We start from the raw sequence: 18,795 nt of genomic DNA, 5'->3' as shown, positions 1-18,795 counted from the left end.
CTCCCCATATCTAGATGCAGTGTGGTGTAGTGGTTAAGAGAAGTGGACTCTAATCTGGAGAACTGGGGTTGATTCCTTACTTCTTCTCTACGTGCAGCCAGCTAGATGACTTTGGCCAGTTGCAGCTCTCTCAGAGCTCTCACAGCCCAACCTACCTCACAAGGTGCCTGTTGTGGGGAGAGGAAGGGAAAGGCCATTGTGAGCTATTATGAGATTCCTTAAGGTAGAGTAAAGTGGGGTATAAAAACAAGCAGTTCTTCAACTCATCATATTCTACTTTTGAAAGTAAGAGCTTATTTTATCCCTGTTGTTGTTGTTGGGTGCGAAGTCGTGTCCGACCCATTGCAACCCCATGGACAATGATCCTCCAGGCCTTCCTGTCCTCTACCATTCCCCGGAGTCCATTTAAGTTTGCACCTACTGCTTCAGTGACTCCATCCAGCCACCTCATTCTCTGTCATCCCCTTCTTCTTTTGCCCTCAATTGCTCCCAGCATTAGGCTCTTCTCCAGGGAGTCTTTCCTTCTCATGAGGTAGCCAAAGTATTTGAGTTTCATCTTCAGGATTTGGCCTTCTAAGGAGCAATCAGGGCTGATCTCCTCTAGGACTGACCAGTTTGTTCGCCTTGCAGTCCAAGGGACTCGCAAGAGTCTTCTCCAGCACCAGAGTTCAAAAGCCTCAATTCTTTGACGCCGGCCTTCCTTATGGTCCAACTTTCACAGCTATACATTGCAACTGCATATATTGCAAACTAGCCTTGACTAGCCGCGCTTTTGTTAGCAGGGTGATATCTCTGCTTTTTAGGATGCTGTCTAGATTTGCCATAGCTTTCCTCCCCAGGAGCAAGCGTCTTTTAATTTCTTTGCTGCAGTCCGCATCTGTAGTGATCTTGGAGCCCAGGAAAATAAAATCTGTCACTATCTCCATTTCTTCCCCATCTGTTTGCCAGGAATTGAGAGGGCCGGATGCCATGATCTTTGTTTTCTTGATGTTGAGTTTCAAGCCAACTTTTGCACTCTCCTCCTTCACCCGCATCAACAGGCTCTTCACTTTCTGCCATTAGAGTGGTATCATCTGCATATCTGAGGTTGTTGATATTTCTCCCTGCAATCTTGATCCCAATTTGTGACTCATCTAACCCCGCCTTTCTCATGATGTGCTCCGCATACAAGTTAAATAGGCAAGGAGACAGTATACAGCCTTGCCGAACTCCTTTCTCAATTTTGAACCAATCAGTGATTCCATGCCTGGTTCTCACTGTTGCTTCTTGACCTGGATATAGGTTTCTCAAGATACAAATAAGATACACATTTTATCCCTACATCCTATGAAATGATGGATGCGCACCTTCAGATCTCCACATTTAGGGTTGTCTTGTTGTTTTCTTCTTGTAAAATGTGTAGGACTGAATTTCAGCAATGCTTATCTTTCAGACACCCTTTCTCCTTCTGAAAAATAATGCAGACTCTTGCCTAAATGTAAGTTCCATTCTGGCTTTGACTGAGTCAAAGAGTCAGCATCTTCAAAGATGGAATTTAGGACTGCACTGTGGATAATGGGTGCTCATCTATTGATACCAGAGAATTTGGAGAGGACTGTTGGGTCACAGGATGGGGCTAGAGATATAAAGGCTTGGGAGGGAAGTGTGTGTGGGGGGGATAATTTTCCTTCTTTTTTCCTGAGGGTTTTTTCTGGGGGGGAAAAATAAATAGAAAATTTAGGGAGCCACTGGAGAGGGGTGGCGGAACCCATCCTATAAAATGTACCATGTTTTCCAAACCAAGCCAATTTGCAAACTGAAGAGGGGGAGAAGAATCTGATGGAATAGTTCTGCTTGTGAATTTTCTTTGCCTTGGAAGCCAAGAAAGGAGAAAAACCAAGGCAAAGGGTCTTTTCCAAAAACGGACATACAGTAAACAGAAAAAAACATGAGCCCTGAAGAGAGCTAAATCCATGCAGAAACAAAATGAAAGCCTGATCCACCTGGGGGGGAATTAATGGAAAAATTAGGGGACTACTGGGGGGGGGGCGACCCCTCCTATGATTTTTTTTTTCTTTTTAACAATATGTAAAATGCTTCTTGGCACAGGCTCGGCCGATTTGGTCAGATTTTGGAAGCTAAGTCAAGTTGTCCCTGGCTAGTATTTGGAAGGCGACTCCCAAGAAATATCAGGGTCAAGATGCCAAGGCAGGCATTGGCTAAACCCCTCTGAATCCTGAACTCATGGTCGCCATAAGTCAGCTGTGACTTGATGGACACAAACAAACAAACAAATAAATGCTCTCCTTAATGCAAAGTTCTTTTCACACTCAAAATGCATAGCATGAAAAAGTCTTTTTTCGGTTTTTCCCGAAGTTTTGTGGAGCACTGAAAAATCTCTTGTGAAATACCGTCTTACCTTGTCTTACAAAGCATTTCTCCCATTCCAAAGGGACATCATGAAAATGCCTGAAAACCATCTAAGTTTTTTTTTCAAATGGAAAACTGGAAATATTGAGGAAGGTTTTTTTTTTGGGGGGGGGGCTCTCCATTTTCAAGATTCCCCCCACCCATTTAATTGTAAATATTTTTTTAGTCCATGTTGTGGTGATAAAAGATTTCAGTGTTTTCAGTGTTATAATCTTGATCTTAATTTTCAAATATGCAGATAGTGCTGCCTGTCGTGACTCTATCAGAGAGTTTCTGCCCAAATAATACATTTCCTTTTATTACAGAATTTGTTTTCTACCTTCAACTCTCTCCACCCTTAGTTCTCAGACGGCAGGAATTAGAGATGCACGTGCTGTGGTAGCATGGGAGAAAGTAGTTTGCAACTCTTTCTCGAGTATTTATACTTGTGGTTTTTCTTACAGAAACTGAAGAAGTTTATGCCTTTAAATTCCACAAATGTGCCTGGTACAACTGTATACACTGACTAAATTGTAAATTATGCATTTTATATTGTTAAATCAGTAAAAAAAAGTTTAGGGACTGCTAGACCTAGTCTCCCAGTTAAAAAAGAAAAAAGAAAACATACACAGATCCCCCAAATGGGGTGGCTTGGCAAATTCGGTGGGAAAAGGTAATTTGGGATTAATTTATGAAATGCTTTGCAAGATGTCTTCAGTGGGGACTGCTCCAGTGTTAGCTAACTAGAACGAACAAACAAACAAACCTGCCCTGCTCTTGTGTTTTCAACAGATGTTTCATGTACAGAAATCAACAGGTGAAGTTTTTATGTAGCATGATTGGTGTGATCACCTAATAATATTCTCAAGCGAAATGCTCTATCTTGTCTGGAAATCAGCTATACTTCCAGGAGATACCCAGACAACACCTGAAGGTGGGCAGCCTTTTCTACATTTCAAAATAAATAAATCCCTAATTCTCTCTTGGCACCCTTGAAAATTTAAACCCCAATTGTGTTATCCCTTGGTCCAGTGCTTTCCTTGTAGCAGCTTTAGGCAGCCTGAACTGCTGACAGGAAATATACCTGGGCCTAGCCTTTTCTGTAGAAAATTGGCAGTGATATAATCATCTGTAGCATGGGTAAGAATTAGTATCCATATTTCTGAATGAAACTATAACAGATTTTGAGCAGTCTTCAGGGGTAGTCAACCTGTGGTCCTCCAGATGTCCATGGACTACAATTCCCATGAGCCCCTGCCAGCTTTACTGGCAGGGGCTCATGGGAATTGTAATCCATGGACATCTGGAGGACCACAGGTTGACTAATACCACAGGTTGACTACCCCTGTAAAGCAGTGGCCCTCAGGACATGAGAAGATTCTGATTATCACTTAACTGAAGCCGGTATACCTTTAATTTGCATCCTGTTCCTGTACTCTGCGAGTTTCTTCTTTTCTCCTCCAAATCACAGAATATTACTCTGCATACTAATGAGAAAAAAAACAGATAGTCAAGTTCTTTTCTTTATTTTTTTGTGCTGCTGGTTGGTCTCTGCTCATTGGTTAGATTCAGGCAAGAAATGCCTTTTGAAATTGTAAGCAGAGATTCTTAAAGCTACTTGCAAATCTGGGTTGCCATCTCAGTAGAAGGTTTCCCCCCCCCCTTTACCTTCTTGTCTAAGCTCCAGCACTCTTTAAGCATTTAATTTCTTAATAAGCCCACCCGTAAGTCTTGAGAGATTTGGTCTTCAGCATTAGTGTGGACAAGCCTTTCATGTGGATCCCTCCCCCCCCCAGCCTTCTTCCTGACATGTACATCACAAGGTGGGAGGTGGGCGTGGTCGAGAAACACTCCCATCTGCCCTTCCCACCTACCTCTCCCATCTTGTCCATTTAAAAAAAATTAAGGTAAATCATACATACTGATAAACCACTCGTTGTGCCTCTGCAGTAGGCCAGCTCGCCCCCACGTCTCGGCAAGGAATGCATTATTTATTAGTAGTTTCAAAGCCCGTTTTTTAAAAATGGCCTTTGAAAGGAGAGAAGGGGTAAGGGGAGGGGAAGGAGAAGGGGGAAGCCCCGCCCCCCAGCCTACCTTCTCGTTGCTGCCCGGGACTGTTGTTGGCTTCTGCAGCTGGTGAGCTGCCCCAGTGGAGAGCAGACCCTTGGTGTGAGGGGCGGCGGAGGGGCCCCCAGCTGTCAGGCGTGCCGTGGAGAGCTGCCCCTGGGTCTGGGAAGGCTTTTCACCGCGTCACAGACACAGCAAAAGGCGTTCCCAGATCCAGAGGCAGCGGAGAGGCCCCTCCCTGCCGAGCGTGGGTGGGAGCTGTTCAGGGCAGGCCAAAGCTGGCCGCACCTCCTGATTGGCCCTATTCCATCTCGGACAGCCAGACTCGCTTCACCCCAGGGCCAGTTTCATAAATATAAAGAGGAACCATGGATAAGGATATGTATTATTTCTTATATTTATATACCGCCCTCCCCAGTCATTTCAAGTCTTCCCTGCTTTTCTGCCATCTAAACATCTCAGATTGTGAATGTTCCTTCTACCAGTTTGCACTCCGCCTTCATCTAAATCTGATCCAGTTTTCCTTAGGTAAATCAGTACAGTTGCATTTTTGGGGTTCTAAAAACATGTTTCTAGAACTGGTGATTTTTTTTTTAACCCCATCAGGGAAACCTATATATACTGTTTATCTGCTCTAGACTCCAGCCCAGACTGTATAACTCAGTTTGTAAGACACTAGCTTAATGAGCAGAAGTTTGTGAGTTCTAATCCTAGCTGTGGGTGGTAACTTTTCTTGCTGACAGAATTGGCCATGTCAATTCAGTTTACATTTTCTACTTTTGAAAAGCTCATATATATGTTTTAAAAATGGCTGTATCATGTTTTCAAAACAAAGCAAAAATGTAAACTGAAGGGGGGGAGAGGATCTGATGGAATAGTTCTGCTTGTGAATTTGCTTTGCCTTGGAAGCCAAGAAAGGAAAAAGGACTTTTACAAAAAAAAACAGGCATATAGTGAACAGGAAAAAAAACAAACAAACCTGAGCTCTGAAGGGAGCTAAATCCATGCAGAAACAAAATGAAAGCCTGACCCACCTGCAAAGTGAAAGTAAGTTAGCATGCAGAATAGAAAAAAATACACCCGAGGGCAATGCACAGTAAAAGTGAAGGGAAACACCAGTGCATAAAAGGCCATACTTTGGCTTTTCTTAAAATGACTGTTCTTTCCATGCCCCAGAACCTGAGAAACATGGGACTTGCTGCATGCCGTCTATTGAATTTGCGAAAAGCATGAGGTTTGTGCCAAAGTTCAGTTTTTAACCCCCAGTATTATTGCCATGGTGTGTATGTGGGTGAGAATGCGGTGAGCACCATGGGGTCTTGTAGCAGCAAGGTGAAGGGCATTATAAATGAAAAAGCTATAGAGGGGGATATTGTTTCAGAATACACAGGCACACATACGAAGCTACACTCACTCTGCTGAACAACCTCCCCCGCAAAAAAGATGCAAGGTGTGCTTTATATTACTGCGAACCATGGGAAACAGCACTGTGCCATTTATGCAGGCCTGACATGTGATTTCTATCAAAGACACATTTCATTTACCTTATAAGTGTATTCAGTACTGTACACAGCATTCCCTAACACAGCTGTACTTGGTTGCTGCTGTTTGACTGTAATTGGATGCATAGTTTCTGGCCCGAGAAAGTGTTGCAGCTTCACGATTTTTGATTTGTTCTTTTTAATGCAGCTCTGTTATACCCATTTTTCATCTCTTGTCTCCCTCTCTCCCTTGGTGTTCTTTACTCACCTTTGGGGTCTACAGCGACCCTAGGTCCTTGTAAAACTGGTTCTCAGCTTCTATTAAATATAGTCTAGATAGGATGCGGTGTTTTCATAACAGTTAGTAAGAATTCACTCTCCTTCGGTCTCTCTGTGACCACCTGCAAGAGTGCTATGCCACCTCCTTCCAACCCTACCTGTCAGAGATGACCCATTTGTGACTTTTAGGCGTGCTAGCAGTAACCCCTGCCTAACAGCAAGTGTCTTTGATAAAGGATTGCTAAGCCGTGCAGGGCAACTGGCAGGAGGTTTGGAGACAGGGACATGGGGGAAGGGGGCACGTGTGTGTGTTTTATGGCTTTTATGGGTTTTAATATTGGGGATTGTGATTTATGTTATCGGGGTTTAATTCTGCCTTTTGTGTAACCCGCCACGAGTCTCTGTAGAGTGGTGGGATAAAAATCGAATGAGTGAGTGAGTGAGTGAGTGAGTGAGTGAGTGAGTGAGTGAGTGAGTGAGTGAGTGAATGAATGAATACCATGGTCCTTCTGTTTTTATGTATTAGGGGTTTTATGGGGTTTTTACATGTTGTCACCCGCTGCGAGCCTCAGGGGAGCGGTAGGTTAGAAATCCAATAATAATAATAATAATAATAATAATAATATCTAGCAGTAGCTCTTACAATTTCTGGAAACTCTATGGGTTTACCAGTTTTCAGAAGATCCTAGAGCTACTCCCAGGTTTTTCTCTGGAAGAGACAAAAGGTTATGCACAATGCCAACTTTTTTGTAAAAAATTCTCTTTCCACCACTTGAATTAGGAGCAGACAAGAACAGCTGCTGGCAGTACACCTCCTGCCATAGTGGAACATCTGGCTGCTCTTCTTTGAGGTGCTATTTCTGTTGATCTTATCTGCCAAGGATTATCCAGTGTGCTTTAGCAATTTTTGATGTCCATAAAGTTGTACGAAAATAAGTAAATTTACAGTAAGTAAATGATAAATATAATAACAGGATGTCTGTTAATATATATAAGTAGGGTTGCCCAGGTCCCCCACTTTCCAGACACACTTCATCCTCCCCAAACTACCACCAAACTTACCCAAAACTGGAAGAACACTGCATTTTAATGCCATGTGCTGATGATACCTCGAAGTAATGTTGGCATGTTGAGGTTGTGGGGGAGTGGACGGGTAATAGTCTGGTGTTGGGGCAAAACTCTATGGTAAGAAGTCAATTCTACTATAGAGAGTATTACATTACTCCTGGAAAGCATCTCCCAATCCCCGCCAGCTGTGACAATGAACCTTGGCTTTGGTCCTAGGTCTGATTAGTAGATCACAGATACTTAGATAGACCTGAAGCCAGACTGGACTATCAGATAGCTGATGTTTACAGAGACTTGTGTTTATTTGCTTGTGTAGCCAAGGTACATAAAGCATGCTTTTGAAAAAGCCACCAGGATAACGAGAGTGGTATATTGCTGAAAGGACAAGAAGGGTGGAATGACTGGAAAGTAATGAAGGTAGTGCTTTATGAAGGGAAAAGTTTGTTTTACGAGTTGTGGATCCAGAAAGGACAGAGAAGACAGAACTGAAATTGCTACCTGGGAAGAATTGAACAATCTTCACTGGGAGAACTGCAGTAGCTGGGAAGAGCTGAAGAGCAAGAATTGTTGAGTGTGGCCACAAGGCCTTTTTGGCATATGGACTCTGCTCCAGGGTCAGCCACTGTGTGCTCTTAGTGATTTCTGTGCCTTCTACAAAGTGGCTTGTGAGTTGGACTCTGCTCCAAGACAGTGGTCGGTAAATGAGTATTGATCTCTTTGGGGATGTTTCACATGGTTGCTTGTCGTTGGATTTATATTTTGAGTCTATGAACATTGCCCTAGACTTGGAACCTGGCCATTTGGACTTAGAGGTTACACATATAAATGTCCTTCTCTGGAAGAGTAGGTCTTTGGTTCCTGTCACACTGGGACCCAGGTTCTTTGCTAGTGTTATTGGTGTGACGTATGAATGGTTGTGATCTACTGCTATAGAATACTATAGAATATCTACTGCTATAGAATACTGCTATAGAATACCATGCCCAATCTCAGCTCTTCAACTAAGCTGATAGAGTCCAGAGTTCCAACCGTCTATGCAGAAAGCTGTGCATCAAATGGTTCTCTTTTGTTTCCTCCAAGGAACTCCGAGGAAAATAGACATGATCCTTCATGTTAGGCCTGTGGGTTCAGAGACCAGGGCCCATTCTGCACACATTGTATAATGCATTGACAATGCACTTTTACAGCTGGATTTTCCTGTGCAGAACAGGAAAATCTACATCTAAAAAACACGGAGAGTTCGTTATTGAACGTGTGCAAAATGGACCCGGGACACTGGGAGTTCATTTCACCTCTTTATTGTGACTGCAGCTAAAATACAAAGAGACAAAAACTGAACCAAAGAAACCATAACAACTCACTAGTTATATACATACCCAAGCAAAAGGGTCTTCCTGCCAGTGACTATAGGTCAGTTTTGCTGTAAACTGACCTAACCCTGTGGTCGGGATCTAGCCCCGCACTGGCTGACACCAGTACAGAGTTCTGATCCTGCCCCAGACTTCAAGCTCAGGTCTACAGACACAACACTTCACTCCTCCCTTTTGTCGTCACCAGAAACCTGTAAACTAGGTAAGGCTGGGACACAAATAGTGATTGGCCTAAGGTTAGCCAACAAGTTTCATGAGAGAGTAGAAATTGAACCCAGTTTTTGTGGGTCTAGTTTTCCACTTAGAGTGCACCACATGGGCTCTAAGCATGATTTAAGTCAGGGCTTGGCGTCCGTCTCAGTCACGTGTTCAGTATCCCTTCCACCGGTGAATTTGAGCTTATTAAATTACCCTTTAAAATGGTTCTCCCATTATTAAGGGTCATGCGCTTTGAGCAAACTGAAGGTTCTTGAAAAGTATGGAGGCCTAATATATTATGCATCTGAAACCTTAGTCCCAGGGACCGAACATTAATGGAACAAATGTGCATATGCCTTTAGCATCCAATCATTACAGGAAGACTTAATACAGTAGTAGCTTTTAAAACTTTAATAGGCTTCTATATAAATAAAACTCAGCATCTGGAACCAATGCGGATTCTCTTTATGAATTCTCAGCTTGCCATGGGGAAAGCGTGGATCCCATGTGGAAAATGCGTGCACGCAGGGTGCCAGGGCAGAGCAAAGAACTGAAGCCGCATGGCGAGCAGGCGAGCGTCTTTCTCCCCGCTATTCACTTTCCCATCTGGTCCAACGCGCCGCAGCTTTCTGACTTGAGAAAAATGAAAGGCGGAAAGGGAGTCGTGTGTGCTTTTACAATTTGGGATGGCTCCGTCATCCCACCCACCACCCCCACCCCCAAGGATCTTTGCACTCAGGGATCAGCAAGCGCATAATTAAGGAGCGAAATGACCTCCAAATTCAGAACAAGACCTCAACACAGTTGTCCGTACAAGAAAGCCCATCTGCAGGACTGAAAATAGACAGCTTGACATTGGCGGTCACTGACACGTAGGACTGTTTCTGCAGCCTAGATGCTGTCTGGGGCGAGTCCTTTCTTGGGAAGAGGCAAGCAAGAAATCTTGGAACGAACCATCAATATTCGCAGGAGCACCTTGAACGATTGGTTCAGTGCACGAGCATAAATCCGTGCCCAGCTCACACTTGGGTTTCTAGCAGCCGTTCACCTCTCCCATCTCCCTCTCTGGAAACCATCCCTAAAGAAGCCTGTTGGTCCATTCAGATATTTGCCTGCCATTCCCTTCTCACACCGGTCATTCTAGCATCCCACTGACCCCTCTAGTATACCGGAATTTCATGTAAAAATAATAATTTTCTTTAAATAGCTCTGTTTGGCTCTACAGTGAGCAGGAGCAGATTCAAAGAGGGGAAACCACCCTGGAAAAACCACCCTGATCTTGCGCCTTCAAAGGAGAGAAGGAAAGGCAGCCTACCTGCTCATCAAGCCATGATGTTCCAAGTCCTGCATAGGTGTCGGGCTGGCTGGCTGGCTGCCTCCTCTAGGATGTGTGGGCTTGACATCACCTCCCCCAGGTTGGCGAGATTTCTAATGGGCCATGAGCTACCTCCCCAAACAGGGAAGGCCTCAGGTGTCCTGTGTGCTGCTTCCTGCGGACTGTATGAACCTTGGTTGAGCCAGGCAATGCTCAGCTCAGGAAGGCCCAGCGTCACCTCCCCTCAGATGACAGGCCTCTGACAGGCCACAAGCTACCTCCCCGAGTTCAGTCCTTAGCATCTCTCATTAGAAGGATCAGGTAGAAAGTGATGTGAAGGGCCCTTATCTGAGACCTGAAAGAGCTATCACCAGATAACAGTACAAGCCAGCTTTAGATGTGCCTTCACTCAAATGCCATTTGGATTTTGGTTTGAGTTTTTTTGGGGGGAGAGGGTTGCTTGTGGAGCCTCATTCTAGGACCATTACCTGTTTAAAAACTGATCCACTCCCCCATACTTTCTGTAAAGGCAGATCTTCTTCACCACCACCCGTATATGGCAGGTCAAATGGAACCCTATGTCATCGTATTGGTCCCATTACGTTACTACAGGAGATGGCTACTGTAGTTTTAAGGAGCTTTGGGATCTGAGATTACTCTGTGTCTCTTTAAAGGAATAAATAGTAAACACAGGCATCCAGTCAGTTATCAGCACCCTCATTCCCCGGTCCGTGCGCACCTTCAGTCATGCCCAGCTCCGCCCACCGTACTCCGTGAAATACGATAGGTTCTTTTTCCCCTCCAGAATGGGGATGGAGTGAATGTATGCCTGCTTTGTAGTTTTGGTGTATGTGCGTGTTTGACTTAATACAGGGCACAAACAAGGAGTGTGGGGGGGCAAGTAGCAACAAAATGTAATAGATCAGTAGTACATCAAACTACTGGTGCCATCTGGATCTATCTAGAGAGTGGGTTTCTGTGGATGGAAGAATTTCCACCCATGGAGTACAAACATCTGATCTGCATGTTGCGTCGGCCATGTCTGGCTGCAGCAGGCAGTAGCAGACAAAAAACCTCACACTCCCCAGGTGGAAATTCTTTTGTCTACCACAGGGCTTCCTTAGATCCAAGCCTGATTCAGATGGGGAGCCGTGTGGGTCTGAAGCAGCAGAACAAAATTGGAGTCCAGTGGCACCCTTAAGACCAACCAAAATTATCCAAGGCATAAGCTTTCATGTGAAGGAGCGCTTCCTAGAAATTACCAGTCTATCCATATAGGTATAGGGTGAGAATTAGCTTACCACATAACAGGTCCAAAGACCAAACAGGAGTAACAAGCACAGTTTATAACGTTACCATTTGCTTGGGTCAAATTCTGAGGGAGAACATAGTAAAGGAAATAAATATGTCCAGACTGGAGGTTAGAAGAAGAAGAAGAGTTGGTTCTTATATGCCGCTTTTCTCTCAAAGCAGGTTACAGTCGCCTTCCCATTCCTCTCCCCACAACAGACACCCTGTGAGGGAGGTGAGGCTGAGAGAGCCCTGATATTACTGAAGAAGAAGAAGAGTTGGTTCTTATATGCCGCTTTTCTACCTGAAGGATTCTCAAAGCGGCTTACATTCGCCTTCCCTTTCCTCTCCCCACAACAGACACCCTGCGAGGTAGATGAAGAAGAGTTGGTTCTTATATGCCACTTTTCTCTTCCTGAAGGAGTCTCAAAGTGGCTTACAGTGGCCTCCCCTTTCCTCTCCCCAACAACAGATATGCTATGAGTGAGGTGAGGCTGAGAGAGCCCTGATATTACTGCTTAGTGCCATGACGAGCCCAAGGTTACCCCAGCTGGCTGCATGTGGAGGAGGAACGGGGAATCAAAGCCGGCTTGCCAGATTAGAAGTCCTAGCTCCTAACCACTACACCAAGCCGGTGTAGGCAGGCATATCCTTAATGGTGAAGTTCAAAGAGTAATTAACTGTGACTTTGCCATTACTCTCCATCTCCTCTCAAGCATGGAGGTATCTTTATAGCACCTCTGAAGTGGGCCAATTGGCTGTGTAGAGTTATCCCCCCTGTCCCCAGACCAAAGAAATACATTGCAATCTACCATTCCAAATTACATTACGTTCTACTATTCATAATGTTACATTACAACCGAAGCCAGAGAACAATCTCAAGAGACTGGAGGCAGTAGACAAGATGTGAAAGGTGCAAACCCTTTATGGTTGTGCAGAATGGGACATTTTGGCAGGTGTAGTTGTCTTGCCCCTGCATTGCAAACGGTGTGATCCAAACTTCGATTGCAGTAGAGCTCTGCATTTGGACATTTATCAACTGTGCCCTCCACTCTTAATACCATGTACCAGTTTCACATTGTCTTAACCAAGGAGTTTTCTAGTAATAGCTAGGAAGTATTCCCCAATCTTCAGCCATCTTGTTCATTTTCTTTTTAAAACAAAGCAAGGAAATTCCATTCAGGAAAGAAAATAGCTTCAAGAAAGCAAGAATCCGGAAATTCCAAAGGTGAAGGTTAGGCATGTAAAAATAACTCTGATACCCCTGCGCATATACCTTAAAATATGGTCTTTCCTTATGTCATTAGGCTGCATATGATCTGACACATAATGAAATGCAAGCTGGCATTTCAGGTTGGATGAAGCCGTCAGTTTAGCTCTGGAATTTCCTGGCATGAAAATGAATGAGGCTGTGAATACTAATGGCCACTGCAAGGACAACTCCTTTGCTTGGCTGGAATCTTGCATACGGTGTTGTCCAATTTAACGTTTCCCGGAAAGCGTGCAAAGAAGCCACCCAAGAATGGTGCATCTTGAAGGAAAAGGAATTCAGTACTATGCTGTGAGCCACTGATGAAAGTAGGCCAGACCTTGGATTGTCCTGGGATGTATGCATAATTATATGCATGTCCTGATGCCACTGGCATCAAGGGAATCTTTTGACTTTGGTTTGGGCTCTGAGATAGGCTTCCTTTGTGTGTGTCAAGTGCCATCAAGATGCTTCTGACTTAAGGGGAAGTGATGAATTAATGGCCTCCAACATGTCTTGTTCAGGTCTTGCCAACTGTGGGCCAAAGCTTCCTTGATGGAGTCAATTGGTCTCATGTTCGGCGTAGCGCTTTTCCTGCTGCCCACAACTTTTGCTAGCATGATTGTCTTCTCCAGTGATCAAAGTGTGATAGCCTCAGTTTAGTCATTTTAGATTTTGGGGAGAATTCAGGCTTGATTTTAAGACCCACTTATTTGTCTTTTTAGTGGTGCACAGTATTTGTAAAGCTCTACTTTAACACCACAGTTCAAAGGAATCAATGTTCTTCCTTTCAGTTTTTTGCACTGTCCACCTTTAACACTCATACATTGAAATAGAAAACACTACACTATGAATTATCTTGTTCACCAGCGACACAACCTTATTGAAGAACCTTTTCTAGCTCCTTCATAGCTGCTCTACCCAGTCTCAGTGTACTTCTGATTTCTTGGTTGGAGTCTCCATTAAAGGTGTCTAATTCCCGAGGAATTATTAGGCATTTCCGCACATCGGTAAAAATAGTGTTACGCCAACTGAATGGTGTAGCACTAAATATTATTGCGCCTTCCGGCCCCTCACCTTTCTGCTGTCTCGCTTGAGTCTGCTGCCTTTTCACGCCTCTCACCCTTCACAACTGCTGCTGGAAATGGCAGAAGAGAGCAACGCGCTTTATACACGACTCTCTTCCACTTGTCAATCAGGCCAGACAGCCAATCCCCTTGCTTTAAAGGTCCCGCAATGCTCGCTAATTTAAAAAAAAATTAATACTTCTCAGTTTAAATGCCTAGATGCATAGTGCTTTTGAAGAAGGAGGAGGAGGAGGAGCTTTTTGAATGCCAGTCTTTATGGAATCACGAGTCTTTCCTTTTAAAAATTAATCTCGTTCCCGATTTTTTTTTGGGGGGGGACTTTAGAGAGGCATGCTTTGTGTCACAACTTTGGAAAAAAATACTTTTATTTCTGGCATCGCCTGCAGACTTGTGCGCCTGTTCATATCTCCAGGCTGTTCTCCATTTTTAAAAAGCACCTGTATAAAGAGAGGGGGAGGCGGGTGCAAGGGCGGGACATTGGAGACCGAGGTAGCACTTCTTCACCTCCATACATTTCTTTGGCTGGTGGCCTGCTGGTTGTCTGCTGGGAGATAGCACTATTTAGGTTGGTGAATCCACTTTTGGGGATTTACCAACTCGCGCTTTAAAATGGCGAATATAGTGAGCAGTTTGCTGGCTGGACGCGGAAGGTTGGCAAATCATGTGGAGCAGCTGGAATATAACAACTACAGTAGGTTAGCATTTCACTATATTTATTGTGTGCAGAAAAGCCCTTAGTTTTGACAGTGTTTTCAGCTGTAATCCTGCTTTGGCACTTTCTTCTTTAATCTGCATCAATATTTTTTCCAAATCTTCACTATTACTTGCCAATAATGGAGTGTCATTTTACGATTGCCAGGTCTAGATTGGGAAATATCTGGAGACTTTGGGGATGGAGCCAGGCGTGAGCAGGATTTGAAAAAGGGAAGGACCTCCATGGCATATGGAGTTCACCCTCCAAAACAGCCATTTTCCCCAGGGGAGCTGACCGCTGTCACCTGAAGATGAGCTGTAAAACCCAGGGATACCCAGGTCTCACCTGGGGACTAGCAGCCTTATTTCATCTGCATATTTCAGATTGTTAACACTCCTACAACCAATTTTCAGGCCACGTGAATCTAAATCCAATCCAGTTTTTCTTGGGACATGTTTTGCATATAGATTGGAGAGACAGGAAGTTAAAACAAATCCTTCTTTAACACCTTTGTCCTTGGAAAGTATTCTTTTCCTCCATATTCTATCTTAACGGTAGCCTCTTGTCCAGAGTTCAGCTGTGCACCAAAACAATCAGATGGCAAAACTTGCATATCTGATGCAAAGCAGATCAAATTTCAGTAGAAAGTGGAGTCCAGTATTCGACTACATCAACCGATGTAATGAGATGGAGATAAATAATTGATTTATATTAGGTATACATAAAATATCTAAATACAAACTCAGGGGGACAAGAAGTACAATGGAAAATATTATATATTGTAATATATAATTTTAATATTAATAGTTCTGCAAATTAAATACTGTATTTTTCTATATTCTATATTCTTTTTCTGAATATATTAAAAAACACGCAATAAGATGTTGTGGCACACCCAAGCCAGCCTTAACTTTTCACATAATCAGAAGTTTTTCTGTAATCTACAAAACACAAGCTGATTTGCTTCCGAAATTCTCTCCTATGCTCCAATGACCTCTAGGACAGTGGTTCTCAGCCTTCCTAATGCCATGACCCTTTAATACAGTTCCTCATGTTGTGGTGACCCCCAACCCTAACATTATGCAAGAAATTACACCGAAACTGACCAATGGCGTGAAGATCCATTGTTCATGATCGTATATAAATTGGTTATAAATTGGCGGGCGCCTGCAGGAGGAGTGGCAACAGTGGCTATGCCCCCCCCCCGCTAAGCTGCTTGCCCTGCCATGACCCCTCTGAAAGGGTCATTCGACCTCCAAAACAGTCCCAACCTCCAGGTTGAGGACCAGTGCTCTAGGGCAACTTCATCCATAAAGAACATGACAAGGTCAAGTCTTGTTAATACAACAGGAAGGGAGACAGCAGGGCTCCCTATATAGATAATGGCAGGTGTTGGGAAAACCCTTTCCTTTCCTGCCACCTTGAAGAGTTCCTGTCATGTCTGGTAAGAACATAAGCAGCCCATCTAATCCAGCGTTCGTTTTCACACAGTGGCTAGCCAGCATCCTCGGAGGACTAACAAACGGGAGAGAGGCTGAGGCCTTCACTCAGTGCTGCCTCCTAGCTCTGGGATTTGGACATTTACTGCCAGTAGATGTGGGAGTTCACTTTGGTCACCTCTGAGTGAATCTGCCTTATCCTCTTTTACACTAAGTGCTGCACGAAAAAAATGGACGATTCCAAAATTGTAACAAAGGAAAGACAGAATCTGTCCAGTGGCTTAATTAAATATAAGGAGATAAAAAGTCTCTTATCACATTTATTTAGACTTTGACTGTGCCAAAACGGTCTCTAGATTCATTTGTTTTCCGTTTTCAGTCCGGCTTTCGTCAGTGGCAATGAGTCCGTCCTTGTTAATGTTTGAAAATAAGGCAAATGCTCTTGTATAATGGAGAGTCAAGGCTGTACATTGGCAGGGAATTCACAGTTTACTCATTGAGTAAAGGAGGTACTTGGTTTTGAATCCATTTGACTGCTGCCCAAATGCTAGTAAAACGGGAGAAAAAGTTCTCTCTGACTGTTTCCGTACAAGGGATATCATTTGGAAGGGCATTTTTTAAGGGTTGAGTTTTGTATCCATTTCTGCACTGAAATTTGCTTCTTCAGGCGCAGTCCCAAATTGCCCTCTCATTTTTCCCACAGCAAAGGAATCCCCAGAAAACTGGATTTCATCTGTTCAAGGGGGGGTCTAATCGGGTATAATTTTCCTCTCCGGGAACTGGGTCCCCTTTTTGCCATTGGGTCCTAACCAGAGGGAAGTGTCCCACCTGGGATGCCAAAGAGAGGGGCAGACCTCCTCTGGTCTCACCCCAGGCCACGCTGGCTGTGTGAGCTCCCCTTGCCTCCCCAGCCAGATCGGTCCTGCTCGCAGACTTGCCACCTCTTACAAAGGCCCTTTAACCTGGGGAGTTCAATACCCTGATCGAACTCACCCCAAAACAGGCCCCTCCCCATGCTGAACCCCCCCCCCCAAGCTGTAACGAATTTGGAGCAGACACCTGTCATCCTAGCCTCATCTTAACAATAATTGTAATCACACCAATTAACCATACATCACAGGGTGGGTGGGTCGATAGGGAGTCGCTCAGCTCAGCTGCTGTGGGAGAAAGAGGCCAGGCCCACCACACGTGGCTATATAGAGTGCTGCGGGACCACTTTTCCAACTCCCATCCCCAGCAGTACGTCCCTAGCTGCAGTGAGTCTCGGCCGCAATTCTCAGTTGCTGCAACAGCACTGACTCTGTGCTGTTGTGTTCTTCTGGCCCTTTCCAGAAGAAAAAATGTTGGTAAACATCCAGCCCCTCTCCGCAGCATGCAACAATTTCAACCTGAAGCCTATGTCAAAACAATTAAAACTCTACCCCTATCTCCCAAGTTCAGACATACAAGTATCTAGTTTACAGCAGATATGATAAAACAAATAGAATTCTACTCTTAGTCCCCAAATTCACACGGAGTTAGGACTTTTGGTGTTAACAGCTTTTGTACTAAACTTCCTAGCAATCGGTGCATATAGAGCTACTCTGTTAGATATGTTCTCCTTATTAAACTAATTAACATAGAACCGATGTACAGGGGTAAGTTATGAAAACCCAGGACCTTCTTATACCCTACAGAATTCATTCATTCATTCATTCATTCATTCATTCATTCATTCATTCATTCATTCATTCATTCATTATTTGGATTTATTGCCGGCCACTCTCATGAGTGACTCGTAGTGGGTTACAGTTTATCTGTGTTAAAAAAACCCATTAAAACCATACCGGACATTCCTCCATATACAACAGACTCCTAAAAACATTTTAAAAGACCACACCCCACTAACCCCTCAAAAAGAAAAACTAATACAGGAGTGGGAGGAGGGAGCAAAGATCACCTAGCGAGTGCTATGCTCTTAGCTCTGGGAGGCCCATCAGATCTTCCTTGCCACACTGGCCTCAACCATACACCTGGCGGAAGAGCTACGTTTTGCAGGCCCTGCAGATTGCTGAAAGCTCCTACAGGCACTTCTCTTTTTTTAATGAAATAGAAATCAAACGGCACTTTTGACAAAGTTTTGACTTACAAAAGGTTACGCTGGAGTCAGTCGTAAAGGAGCCACTTCATTTCCATTTTATTACAAAGACAAACATGAGTACTATTTGGAGTCCCCCCCCCACAAGAAACCCAAAACAAAGTCTTGTAAGCACAAAGACTTGCCAAGGGGTAAGGAAGATGCATTCAAACCGGAGCCCCCGTCCTTACTCAAAGCCTAAGAACTTTGAAATCCTAGTGACAAAAATAAAAATAGCAACAGGGGATGGGATGGGATTGGAAGGCGGGATTACCCGGGAATGCACACAGCTGTGATCCTGCAGCATTATAGGTGCTCCTCGTGGCTTCGTAATCCTCCCATGCCTTGTTCATGTGACATGGAAACAATTACATTGAAATGCAGATGTAGATTCCAGCAATCTCCTTGGAATAGACAAATATACTTTGAAATAATTTACAAATGATGCACAAAAATCTGTGTGCCATCTGGTCACTGCTGGGGGAAGGAAAAACACATTTCTCCCCATAGGCTTTTTATGTACAATATTTCTGTTTTCACACAGAGAGGAATGGGAAAACAATGGAGAGTGAGCTGGCAATCTGGATTTAACTCGTTCAGATACAAACCGGCTCCCAAGGCTTATTTCAATCTTTCATATTTCTGCGGAGAAGTAGGAGAAGAGGAAAGAAGAAAGCATGGCTCAATTTTGAGTCCTGCTGGTATTTACATCAACAGGACCAGGCAAAAGCTCTTTGTGGGCTGTCCCCATGA

General features: G+C 44.0%; 2 long non-coding RNA genes across 2 annotated transcripts in view; one reads left to right on the top strand and one right to left on the bottom strand.

Annotated features, from left to right (window-relative positions):
- Window positions 1-18,795, top strand: part of LOC143820401 (uncharacterized) — a 147,299-nt gene that overhangs the window by 107,553 nt on the left and 20,951 nt on the right. The window lies entirely within an intron of this gene.
- Window positions 1-18,795, bottom strand: part of LOC143824278 (uncharacterized) — a 34,436-nt gene that overhangs the window by 440 nt on the left and 15,201 nt on the right. The window contains exon 2 of the long non-coding RNA XR_013226746.1: window positions 3,799-3,875. This is a non-coding gene — a long non-coding RNA (uncharacterized LOC143824278). The remainder of the gene's footprint in view (window positions 1-3,798; window positions 3,876-18,795) is intronic.

Source organism: Paroedura picta, chromosome 1 (assembly GCF_049243985.1).
Source record: "Paroedura picta isolate Pp20150507F chromosome 1, Ppicta_v3.0, whole genome shotgun sequence".
Classification (NCBI taxonomy): Eukaryota; Metazoa; Chordata; class Lepidosauria; order Squamata; family Gekkonidae; genus Paroedura; species Paroedura picta.
This window is presented reverse-complemented; position numbering and strand designations above follow the sequence as displayed.